We start from the raw sequence: 12,839 nt of genomic DNA, 5'->3' as shown, positions 1-12,839 counted from the left end.
GACACTTGCCTTTTTTGGGCAAAGACAGCATGTCATCAGCATAATGTCAGCACTCTGTAACCTTTATTTCCTGCATGGCCATACCCTGCTTTTGGGACTGAGCGCCGGCTACGACATATACCTGTAATAGGAATAAAGATAGAACATTAATTTCCTTGTAGGTTTCTTGGTTCCTTTACAACTTTTTAAATTTAGCTTGAATTTAGTTTTGTTATGAATTAATTATTCCATTGTTTGTTCACTTGTTCATTTTTAAAAATCTATTAAGCAAATGATTATTGAACATCTCCTATGTACATCTCAGGCTTAGAATAAGATTGGGACTGAGCCATCACATTATTCACAGTTAGTGAGGGAAACAGATAAGAAATTAATTGTTACAATAGTTAAGACAAAAGTACAGACTTCATCGTGAAATATTTGGACCAAACGTAAGAATCAAACATTAATGCTGCTGACAGATTGGGAGTACAATAGTGTATATGGGAAGCCAGGCTAGGGGGCTGATGCAGGAAATGATAACCAAATTGTTCTCTGTCCTGAGCCAGGTTGAAGGACACATTGAAATAGCCAGGAGTGTTTTGTAGCCTGTTCAGGGCAGGCCTAGGTTGGATTATCAGAACAATGGACTGACCCTTCCCCAAATTTAATTTAAAACATTTAAATCAGATTTTCTACAAAGTTTTCTATTAAAAATTAATAAAAAATTAAAAATAACACAAATATCTATATGTAGAGAGAGATGATTGTGTTTAAATTCATTATTAACATCTGTAATGAGGATGATTTATGGTCACTACAATAAATGCTTTATTCAGAGATGTTTTTGGTCTTGTTTGTGGCTGTGTCTGGCCCAGAATAGGTACTCAATACATCTTTATTGGATTTTAATACATTTAAAGGGATTTAAAAATTAAATATAGATAGATGGCAATGATTGAGTTTGCCACAGAAGTGTTTTTAATATATTCATATTGTTCTGACCTAAGTATCCTATTTTTAAAAATTATAAACTAAGCATTTTTCAAATAGACAAAGAAGCTGATGAATATTTGTATTATTACAAGTTAAATGTGGATTGTTATATAATTATAGAATGTTAAGAATGGAAGAGCTTTACAAATTATCTAGTCCCACCCTAAAATTAATGTAAATAGTTAGATAATATTTTTATATGACTCAAAAATGTTTAAAAAGATATACATTGAAAAAAATCTCACTCCCATCCCATGTCTTTCTACTCCATTCCCTTTCCAGTTCTCTATAGACAGTCACTTTTATTAGTTTCTTATGTATCTTTCCAGGATTTCTTTATGCAAATGCGAGTATATGTTCTCATTTATTCTCTTCCTTCCACAGAAGGTGGCATACTATATACACTACTCTGCATCTCAGTGTTTTTACTTAACAATGCATCTTGGCAATCTTTTCATACCACTACGTAGCTCCCTCTTCTTCTTCTTTTTTTTTTTTTCACAATGCCTATTAAGTCTATTATGTGTTGTATCATAGCTTCTTAAATCACCCTTTGTAGGGGAATGATTTATGATAGCCAGTCTTTGGCTATCATAAACAGTGCTGCAAGTGAATAACCTTGTAAATGCATTGTTTCCTCTGTATGCTGATATTATTTATAGGACCAGTTCCCAGTGGTAGGGTTGCCAGGTCAACGGAAATGCATTTGTAATTTTGATGGCAAATTTCCTCCATAGCAGTCCCGTCATTTTATAGGTGAGGAAACTGAGGCGTTGGTAGTTAAGTCAACCACTGGGAGTGGCAAAGCCAGGACATATATCCAGGAGGCATTTCTAGACCAAGTCTGGGTCAGGTGCCTTTCCTCCATGCCCCTACACTAGCCTATACCTTCCCTGGCAGAGCCTTCATCATAGGTTTTGTAACTGTTGGCTTACTTTCCTGTCTTTCTTCTACACTATAAGTTCTCTGAGTGAGGGCAGGGCCCATGTCTACATGCTCACCATTGTAGCTCTAATACCTAGCACAGGGGCTAGTACAGAGTTGGTGCTTGATAAATATTTGTTGAATAAATGGAGACAAGTGAAGCCTTCTATTCATAGTCCAGTACTCATTATATTCCATCTCACACCTTTACACTCAACGTAAAAAAACAAACAAACAAAAACATACCAGCCAGACAAATAAATGTAGGATATGGAGAGATATCTATTTAGAGCTGTTCATGTGAAAAAGATTTGGGGTATTTAGGGTTCTTATGAAAAGATTTGGTACTCAGCTGTCCAAAAATCTCATGTAAAACAAGGTTTCATTAATGGAAATGCTGTTTCAAGAACAAAGGATGTAATAATTCCGACAGCTGTCTCTGAGGTTTTAAGTAGTATAATCCTGGGTGTTGCATCCTAAGAGGCTTGGAGGTGAAGAAGAGAACCAACAATGGAAGGTGATCAGGCTTGTGAGCAATCTGATTTTCTACCAAGTACTCTCTGTAGTCCAAAATAGACATTAGTGGCCTCTCTTTATAGATGAGAAATCTGAGGACCAGGGAACTTAAATATTTCTAAGAGTCAAACATTAAGTAGTTGAATTTGGATTCAAATCTGGATTAGCTTCAAACCATAGTCTGTCCTCTTACTCCCTGTACTCGTTGTCTTTCCCACATTATTCACAATGGGAAAGGGACTCTTAATAGGTCTGGCCAGGCTCCCGTTGGTTCAGGGCTAGATTGGTTTGAATCTAGTAGTCCTCACAACCGAGTGAGCAGGGTAGATAGGGCCTAACAGGAAAGTCTTCAGACAAAGCAAAGTTTGAATGGCTGACATCTGTCTAAAATGCCATTGTTTTAAAAAGTGAATTGTGCATGAGTTGTGCAAAGCTTGGAAACCTATTGTCATACATTTAGACCCTCATTTAGAAATAGGAAAGTTACAACAATTTTAGGTATTGTTGATCAGCAAAAAAAAAAAACCATATTAAGCTATGGTGGAGAAAATAAAGGACAGCTTTCTCATCTTAGCGGGAGTGAGGTCGAGGGAAGGTACAGAAAGAATATGAGATGTCCTAGGCTTTGGTGTGAGCATGGGGTTGAAGCAAATAATTACCAAATCCTTTCACTTCGATTGTCACTAAACCAGCTCTCCAGTGCTCTTCATAACCATTTCCGTATATCTGTGGTTTACATAGTTGCCATTTTTTCAGTAGCGTAGAACATTCCATTATGTTAACATGTCATAGTTTTGTCAGCTATTCTCATACTATTAGCTGTTTAAATTCTTCTTCCTTTCCTCTCTTCTTACCCTCCCCCACTCCCTTCCTTCTTCCCTTCCTCCCTCACTCCTTCATTTTCTCTTTTTTTATTTTTTAATAGGGCTGCTGAGAACATCTTGCACTAATTTCTTTCTTCCTTTGGATTATTTCTTTGAACTAATTCCCCAGAGTAGAATTATTGGGCCAAAGGATAAGGAGAGCTTGTTACGTATTTTAGGTTGCATTCAGGAAAGATTAGACCAACTTACAGGATTCCCAACAATATGAAAATGTATCTCCATGCTTAATCAAGACTCTGTTTTCTGTGGGTTGGGATAGGCCAAAAACTCTGCCTTGGAAAATAAACCAGTCTGTTAAGTAGGATGGTCAACCTAGGAAGGTGACAGTACTGGATAATGGCAAGGGGTTCAAGCTGGCAGAAAGAGAGATGGGTAATTGACTGAGGACATGAATAAGAGCCATGGGGAACCATAGCTGTAGGGAAACCGTGATGCCTGGCAGCAAAGGACCTGGGGCCAGGAAAATAAAATGCAGATTCATTTACCAGAGTATGTAGAAAGTGAGTTCTTGACCATAAGTAACCATACAGGACCCTGGAAATATAACCAGTACCAAAATCTAGGACTAGCTGGAAGGTGGGTGGGCATGTGGGACTAGGAAGCAGAGCTTTGTGTACTCTAACCCTGGCCTAATTGCATTTTTATCATTTTTATTTATTTTTGCTAAGTTAGTAGTTATATAATGATACCTTAAAATGATCTTTAATTACCTTTATCAAGTTGTACATTTTTTCCAGGTTCATCTCTTTGGACCACTTTTTCAAGTAAATCTGGTTATTGACTCTTTTTAATTATATGCAGTGGATGATAACCTTATATCACTTACATTTGTTACATTGAGCTCTTCTGTGCGCTCTGTCCTTTTGATATTTTGTATTATATTTGCTATATTTCTGAGTATAGAAATTTTCTTTTTTTATATTTGAAAATGTCTGTGATAATATTCTACTTTTTTGGCAGTTATAAAGTTCTCTCTCTTCCACAGTTGGAGTGAATATGCTATTCTGTTTTCTTCTACATATATTTTCACTCTCTAGCCTGCACGTATGGTGTGAGCTTAAGGCTCTAACTTACTCGTTGTCTTACTGTTTACTCTCCAGTTGCTCACTAGCACTTTCCCCTCTGTAATCGGATTGCTTCTGGCTTGTCGTGTCCTCCCTTTCATCTTTATTTCTGAATTCTATTTTGGGTTTTTTCTATTCCAACTAATACCATATCTTCTTTTAAAATAATTCTTCTTCTGTAACATTTTAAAATTTCGTAGTTTGAAACCACTATCATAACTTTGGTGTTTTTCCTTTGGCATTTTGCCTACTTTTCCAACACATGTTTTAGTACCAATATCAAGTTCTGTAAAATCAGTGTTTTATTAAATCTACATAATAATTTAGGGAATGTTGTCATCTTTACTATATTTAGTTTTCCCAGCATGGAGCAAATAATATTTCTTCATTTATCTGTCTGTCTTTAATTCTGCTGTCAGACTTTATGTCATCTTTGAATAAGTCTCTAATTTTCTGATTTAAATTAATACCCATTTATTGAATTTTTGTCAGAATTATAAATGGAGTCTTTTCTACTGCGTTTTCTGGCTACAGCCCATAGTATATAGGCTTGTAGTAGTTTTAGATGGATTTTTATCCTGCAACTTTGCTGAAGCCATTTAGCTAACACTAGTTATTTTAAGTTGATTTTATTGAGTTCTGTAATCATATAACTTTATAACTTGATGATATAGAGCTATGACATATATCAAATGTATTTTTTCCTTTTTCCCCATGTTTATATTTTTAATTCTTGTTCCTCTCCAATATCTAATTGCCTATTCAGTCAAGTAGCTACCCTTGCTTCCCTATGAACTAGGAAATAAAGGAATCAGCTTACTCCATGAAAGTCACAGCCAGCACATAAATGGATTAAGGTGTAAACGTGATATTCTCTTTGGGAGATGAAATGGATCCCAAGTGAGCAATATTGGACTTGTTGGAATGTGTTCACATATGTGAAGAAAGAATGTATCAAACCAAAGCTAGGGAAAGAATAAGAAAAAATAATGTTAGAGAATTTGGCAGTAACTATTCCAGCATTATCCAAAATAAAGGATGGTTTCGCCAGTGAATTTTGAATAATGTGAAAGTGGAGGTAAATGCAGAAGGATGAATGTAGATCACAGACTTTAAACTGTCTTGGTATTCCCTTTGGATATACTAACAAGGTTAGGATCTCAGACTCTATTAAAAGGCAGTTCCTCTAACTCCCCTTGTTTTGATCTCTTGTTCACTCAGAAACCCACATAAGCCTTTCTCATAGGAAGATAATACACTGATCTTAGGGGTTTGGAGTATTCATTCCATCCTTGTGACTGTGATTTATTATTACAAAGTAATAAATTGACTTCTTACAGGGAAAGAATGCAGTAACCATACGAACATAGAGAATTTTAGTACCAAATTAATTTTGATAGTAAACTAATGAGTTAGCATTCTGGCTGTATAATGCCACCTTCCCTTGAGCCATGGCTGTGCAATTGGTATGCAGACAGAATTGAGTTTCTGTGCCCAGAAGGCCAAACTCTGTCCACCAAGAACATAAACTGCACACCCCGAGGCCTCGTGGGGAGAACCTGACAACCTGGTTGTAGTGTGTTTGCTTTGCCAAAGGGCTCAGAATGGGTGTTGCAGTTTTCTATAAGCACTTGTTGCATTAATGATATGATTTCTGTACTGTCCCTCTTTGCGTGATGAATTATATTGTTTTCCTTGTGTCTAGTTATGCAGTACAAGAACAAAACTCTGCTTGTTCATAGGAAAATTATTTTAATGTGATCTTTTATTCTATTTACTAGGGTTTTTATTTAGTTATTATAGCCATACTCATAAAAAATCATTGTGCATATCTTGTCTGTTTTTGGAAAATAAGACTATATTTGCCTTATGAGGTAGATTGAAAAGCATAACATTCTTACCTATTTTTGGAAAGTTCCAAAACATTCTCCAACAAACTCATTGGCTATAGGCATCTTTGAAAACAGTAATCCTAATAACATTTCACTCTGTTGTTGTAAGTTGTCCATTCAGGTTTGCTATTTCCCGATACCTCTCTTTTATCCTCTTGTGGTCTTAAATTTTTATCTATTTACATTTAACTACCAAATTTACTAGCATATAATCAGGATTTATAATGCCCTAATTAAAAAAAATTTCTAACATATAGTCTTGATTTAATGTGAATTTTTCTGTCTTTTGTGTTGCTGCATGTACTTAGCTTATTTTTACTTTTGCTCTTCATTTTGTTTTTTGTCTTTTCTAATTTTGGTTTGATATTGATTATTTTCTCTTTTTCTAAATTATTTTAGATAGATTTTTAATTGTTTTGATTTTTTCTTTAAGAGGCCTGATTTTTTTTAAGATGGCTGCCTTGGCCAGGCACAGTGGCTCACACCTGTAGTCCCAGCACTTTGGGAGGCTGGGGGCGGGTGGGGATGCCGATCACTTGAGGTCAGGAGTTCGAGACCAGCCTGGCCAACATGGTAAAACCCCATCTCTACCAAAAACATAAAAAATTAACCGGGTGTGGTGGCGCGTGCCTGTAATCCCAGCTCCTTGGGAGGCTGAAGCAGGAGAATCGCTTGAACCTGGGAGGTGGAGGTTGCAGTGAGACGAGACCGTGCCACTGCACTCCAGCCTGGGTGACAGAGCGAGAGACTCTGTCTCCAAAAAAAAAAAAAAAGATGGCTGCCTGACTTTTAAAAGTCACCTAGTTGAAAAACTATGCTTTTGTGTATATGTGTATGCCCGTTCCTGCCGTTGTGAGCAGATTCTTTTGTGTATCGCCTTCTAATCTCCAAACTCAATAAATGATTTCAGTACATGTAACTATTCAAATAATAATATCAGGAAGCACAAACAAGAGACACTGGAAAGGAGACCATGACTAGAAGAGAGAAGTTGCTACTTGTTGAGATTTTGTGCCTGCAGAAGCATAACGACTAGAAAGCTCGATGCCAAATGAAGGGGCAAGTGTGGGCTGTTGGTCCATGAGGCGTAACACTGAATTCAAAGTCAAGGGCATGTATGTGGGCCTGGCCAGGAGCGAGTAGGTTCTAAGGGGGCAGCTGTTGTGGAGGTACTCATTCATCATGGTCAGGAGGAAGAAATTGGTTTTGTACAGACAGGCAAGGATTTGACAACAGAGTTTACATACAGAGAAGGCAACAGATAGGTATCATTTCCAGGGAAGCAGGCAAAGCCCAGTGTCCACAGATAGCAGGGAACAGGTGGGTCAGATAGTCCCAAGATGATCTGGGATAACAGTGCCAATAATGGTGGCTACTATTACTGATACAGCAGTTTTATAACTTCTCATTTTATAGTTGAGGAAATAGACTCATCCAGGTTTTAAATAACTTATCCAGCCAGGTTGACATAGCCAGTAAGCGATGAAGCCATGATTCTCACTAGTCTGTCTAACTCCAAAGTCTGTGATCTTTCTACTCTACCATATTGCCTGATATCTAGCATGCATGGACTCATTCACACATGATTCAAACAGCTGACACAACAGGGTTATGGCTGCCGAACCTATGACAGAGTTTGTCTTTTTTTAGATCTGGTTTTACCATATTTGGTGTGTGTTAACAAGAATGGGCAGGTATATGTTGGCATGTGAAGTGAGACACAGGGCCTCCCAAATTCCTGTCACTGAGATGATGATAATTTTAATGCTCCTCTGCCTAGTTCTCTGCACCCATGTAAGTTATGGAGCAGAGTGAGGGCTGAGATAGAGTCTGTCTTTCCAAGCTGTGAATTACAGGGCCTCACCTATGGTTGTCCTATCCCCAGTCCATGTGGGGAACCTGCAGACCTCCTAACATGCCCCATATAGTAAGCCATGCAGTTGTGTTGATTTTTATCTCACCCTCTTAGAATTTCTACTGTTTGTGCATGTTTTATGATGTTCATAATGTATTAGTACATAGGTTCATCTATATAGCTTATAAATAAATACATATAAACATATTGATAGGAAGCTCACACTTTTTTTTATTGCTCTAAGGCAATAGACCCCAAACCTGGATGGGCAGTTCAATCCCCTTGTAAGTTAAAAAATCATATTTCCTTGACTTACCCACACTTACTGAATCATAATCCCCAGGGCAGGTTTCAGGAATGTGTGTTTTTTAACAAATGCTAGAACTTGAACCACTGCAGTAGCTCTCTGTGGTTGCTAGAAAAAAATCTTGGTATCAATTGTTGTAAATAAACCATTGGAAACAAGATAACTCCTATAGTGTTTTGAAGGCTATTTATGAATTGGCTGACTTGTTTATTCGTCATCCCCTGCTGAAAGGTAGGCTCCAAGAGGAGGGCCATTATCTAGCTTGTTCACCAGTTGTTCCTAGAATAGTGCCTGACACGTAGAAGTGCACAGTGAATATTTTTTGAATAAATAAATGAATAATGAAACGCTTTTTCACTGTGCTTGGGTAATACATGTCCCTTTTTCCCTCAATACCAGAGAAAGAATTGGTTTCAGCTGTGCCGTTGTAAATTTGAATGATCTGATAAAAATCCTTGGTTATTCCACTGAACCGACTGCAATTTTTTTAATGTCTAAAACATATTTATTCTCATATTTTGTTACATTTTTAATACCATTTAAGAGTAGTAGAATTTGGAAGGTGACATAGAGATCCACTTTTATTTCATTTTCATTTCAAGCCCCTGTGTCTTTAAGGAAAGGGCTAAGCTACAACTTGGTCATTCTCCAGATCCAAGAGGAAATGGATTGGAGCAGTTGTGCCTTTGTAGAGCAGATGTTTTGGTTGGAAAGGCTATCAGCCATCTGACTCATAATAAATTCTCAATTCCAGTAAATTCCCAGTTTTCAGTTACAGTAGGTAGGATGCAGGAAAACAGTGTCTTCCACTTTGGGGTCTTTGAACTTATTTCACATGTTACCACTGTTCCTTGTGCATTACAATGTGCGAACAGACAAAATACTAGGGGAGGTTAGAGCAATTCCAGGAATAGACTCAGTCAGTTGGTGTTTTTGAGAGAGACCATTGGAGGTAAACCAAAGCCACTGCCCTCTCTGACACAGTACTAACCACAAGAAACATAACTGCATTGAGTTTTCTTATAAGTTCCTATGTTAAAATAATGATTTTATATAGGAATGATGTAATAAAATAATGATTTTACAAACTGAATTATGTCAGTTTGAGTAATCTATAAACGGCCTATAGTTTTTTGTTTTGTTTTATGAGGAGGGTTTCCTTTATCCTTTTCATAAAATGCTGAAAGTAATTATATGGTCCTGATGTGATATCTTTCATTTTAGAGTATTTGTTTTTTGGGAAAATTTACTCAATACTTGAACTTATTGAGTAAAAAAAAAAAAAAAAAAAAAAAAAAATGTACTCAGTAAGCTTCTCAAAGTTCTAGTAAGGCCTTATAGCCAGTGTTCCAGATGGATGAAGCAGAATTATGAAAGTGATATTCAACGTGTCCTACTTTGTATTGTGAGCTGAGTTGAGAGAATTCATTATTTACTTAGTATTTTTGTTTTGTTTTGTTTTTGAGACAGGTTCTTGATCCTGGCTCAGGCTGGAGTACAGTGGTGTGATCACGTATCACTACAGCCACAATCTCCTGGGTTCAATTGATCCTGCCATCTTAGCCTAGTAGCTGACACTATAGACACACGCCACCATGCTCGGCTAATTTTTGTATTTTTTGTGGAGATGGGGTTTTGCCATGTTGCCCAGGCTGGCCTCGAACTCCAGGGTTCAATCCATCCTCCCATCTCAGCCTCCCAAAGTGTTGGGATGACAGGCGTGAGCCACTGCACCTGGCATAAAGTGGTGTCTTATTATCCCCGCTCTGTTTTTATTGAGCAGTCAGTTTCTTTTCAACCATCACTGAAGTGGGAAGAATAGTGTACTCCTCACAGAGATGAAAAGGTCCCATTGTTTCTCCAGAGAGCAACAGTCCCATTTCTGCTCTTTATGAGAGCTTCTTAGGTGATCTCTTCTACCAAGTGAGACATTAGAAATTTGGGAGTCAGCAGTTTAGTTGTCCAGAACTCCTAATAGTTCCTAGGTTGGCCTTTGGCTTTTCTTATCCAACATCAAATTATTCACAGATCGTACTGTTTATCTTTATACTCCTCCTATGTCATTTTTTCTTTCCAGTTTTAGCTAAGTGGTTATCATAAACTCAATAAACTCATTTTTTAACCCTTATATTCTGAGGCACATTTGTAAATCTTTAGAATTGCTAATTAATTCAAGATGAATTAAAGACTTAAATGTTAGACCTAAAACCATAAAAACCCTGGAAGAAAACCTAGGCAATACCATTCAGGACATAGGCATGGGCAAGGACTTCATGACTAGAACACCAAAAGCAATGGCAACAAAAGCCAAAATTGACAAATGGGATCTAATTAAACTAAAGAGCTTCTGCACAGCAAAATAAACTACCATCAGAGTGAACAGGCACCCTACAGAATGGGAGAAAATTTTTGCAATCTACTCTTTTGACAAAGGGCTAATATCCAGAATCTACAAAGAACTCAAATTTACAAGAAAAAAACAAACAACCCCATCAAAAAGTGGGCGAAGGATATGAACAGACACTTCTCAAAAGAAGACATTTATGCAGCCAAAAAACACATGAAAAAATGCTCACCATCACTGGCCATCAGAGAAATGTAAATCAAAACCACAATGAGATACCATCTCACGCCAGTTAGAATGCTGATCATTAAAAAGTCAGGAAACAACAGGTGCTGGAGAGGATGTGGAGAAATAGGAACACTTTTACACTGTTGGTGGGACTGTGAACTAGTTCAACCATTGTGGAAGACAGTGTGGTGATTCCTCAGGGATCTAGAACTAGAAATACCATTTCACCCAGCCATCCCATTACTGGGTATATACCCAAAGGATTATAAATCATGCTGCTATAAAGACACATGCACACGTATGTTTATTGTGGCACTATTCACAATAGCAAAGACTTGGAACCAACCCAAATGTCCATCAGTGATAGACTGGATTAAGAAAATTTGGCACTTATACACCATGGAATACTGTGCAGCCATAAAAAAGGATGAGTTCATGTCCTTTGTAGGGTCATGGATGAAGCTGGAAACCGTCATTCTCAGCAAACTATCACAAGGACAAAAAACCAAACACTGCATGTTCTCACTCATAGGTGGGAATTGAACAATGAGAACACTTGGACACAGGAAGGGGAACATCACACATCGGGGCCTGTTGTGGGGTGGGGGGATGGGGGAGGGATAGCATTAGGGGATATACCTAATGTAAATGACGAGTTAATGGGTGCAGCACACCAACATGGCACATGTATACATATGTAACAAACCTGCACATTGTGCGCATGTACCCTAGAACTTAAAGTATAATAAAACATAATAATAATAAAGTAAATTCAGTTTGTGATGTCAAAAAAAAAAGTATTGCTTTAGCATCTCTTCAATGAGGAAAAAGGTAGATTAAATAATGTCCCTGGACTTACCCACTGATGAAAACTAGTATGTGAGAGAGTCCTAGTAAGAGGGAAGAGGCAGAAGATACTGACTGTGGTATGAAGAAGAGAAGGCAGAAGTACTTCTCTGAGAACTTGCCTCATTCATCTTTGTCTCTCCCGCAGTGAAGAGCGTGGTGCCATGGACCTAGGGAGCTACTGGATTGCGGTGGGAAAAGCACAGGCCATGAGTTGAAAGACTTAAGTTTTTTTTCTAGTGCTCTGTTTACTGGAGGAAGATCCTGAACATTTTGCTTAATCTCCTTGAGAAAAGTTCAAATCTGCAAAATAGAAATAATAACAGTATTTATCTTCAAGGGTTGTTGGCGATGTATATTAAGGTACGATGCATAGCACCCAGACAGAAATAAGCCTTATTAAGCAATTTCAGTAAGAAGCATTGCTGACTTAGGTTTGACTGCTTTGGGCCTCAAATCTTGACTCCAGGATCCAGTGGAGATTATTCCAGGTAGACTTCTTTGACCAAGCGTGGTGAGATTCTTTAATTTGGGAAAAATAGTTATATTTGGGGGAATTATACATAATTTATCATGCAACTAAGTATAAATATGTACCATAAAACTTGAAAGCATGTGCAATGGGTTTCTAATTTAAAATTCCAGCTTCTGTCTTTTTTTTTTTTTTTTGGTCCTCTTTTAATTCTTTCCTTTAAAAGAAAATTTCAAACGATCTCAAATTTATAATAGAAATGTAAGAACAATAAAAGCACTTTTAAAAAACCATTTGAGAGTAAGTTGCTGGTGTGATGGCGTTCACCTCCAAATACTTTAGTATGTATTTCTTAGAAATAAAGGCATTCTCTTACATATTAATAATTGCAATATGGTAAACAAAAATCAGGAAATTAACATGGCATACTACTACCATCCAATTCTAAGATCCCATTCAAATTTCACTTATATTGTCCCAATGATTTCTTTGTAGCAGAAGAATTCAGTTTAGTTTTAAATCATTTATCATC

At 37.2% G+C, this 12,839-nt stretch overlaps 1 protein-coding gene across 10 annotated transcripts in view; it reads left to right on the top strand.

Annotated features, from left to right (window-relative positions):
* Positions 1 to 12,839, top strand: part of BABAM2 (BRISC and BRCA1 A complex member 2) — a 453,662-nt gene that overhangs the window by 208,151 nt on the left and 232,672 nt on the right. The window lies entirely within an intron of this gene.

Source organism: Pan paniscus, chromosome 12 (genome assembly GCF_029289425.2).
Source record: "Pan paniscus chromosome 12, NHGRI_mPanPan1-v2.0_pri, whole genome shotgun sequence".
NCBI lineage: Eukaryota > Metazoa > Chordata > Mammalia > Primates > Hominidae > Pan > Pan paniscus.
The sequence above is the reverse complement of the archived record's forward strand: the minus strand, read 5'-3'. Positions and strand labels throughout refer to the sequence as shown.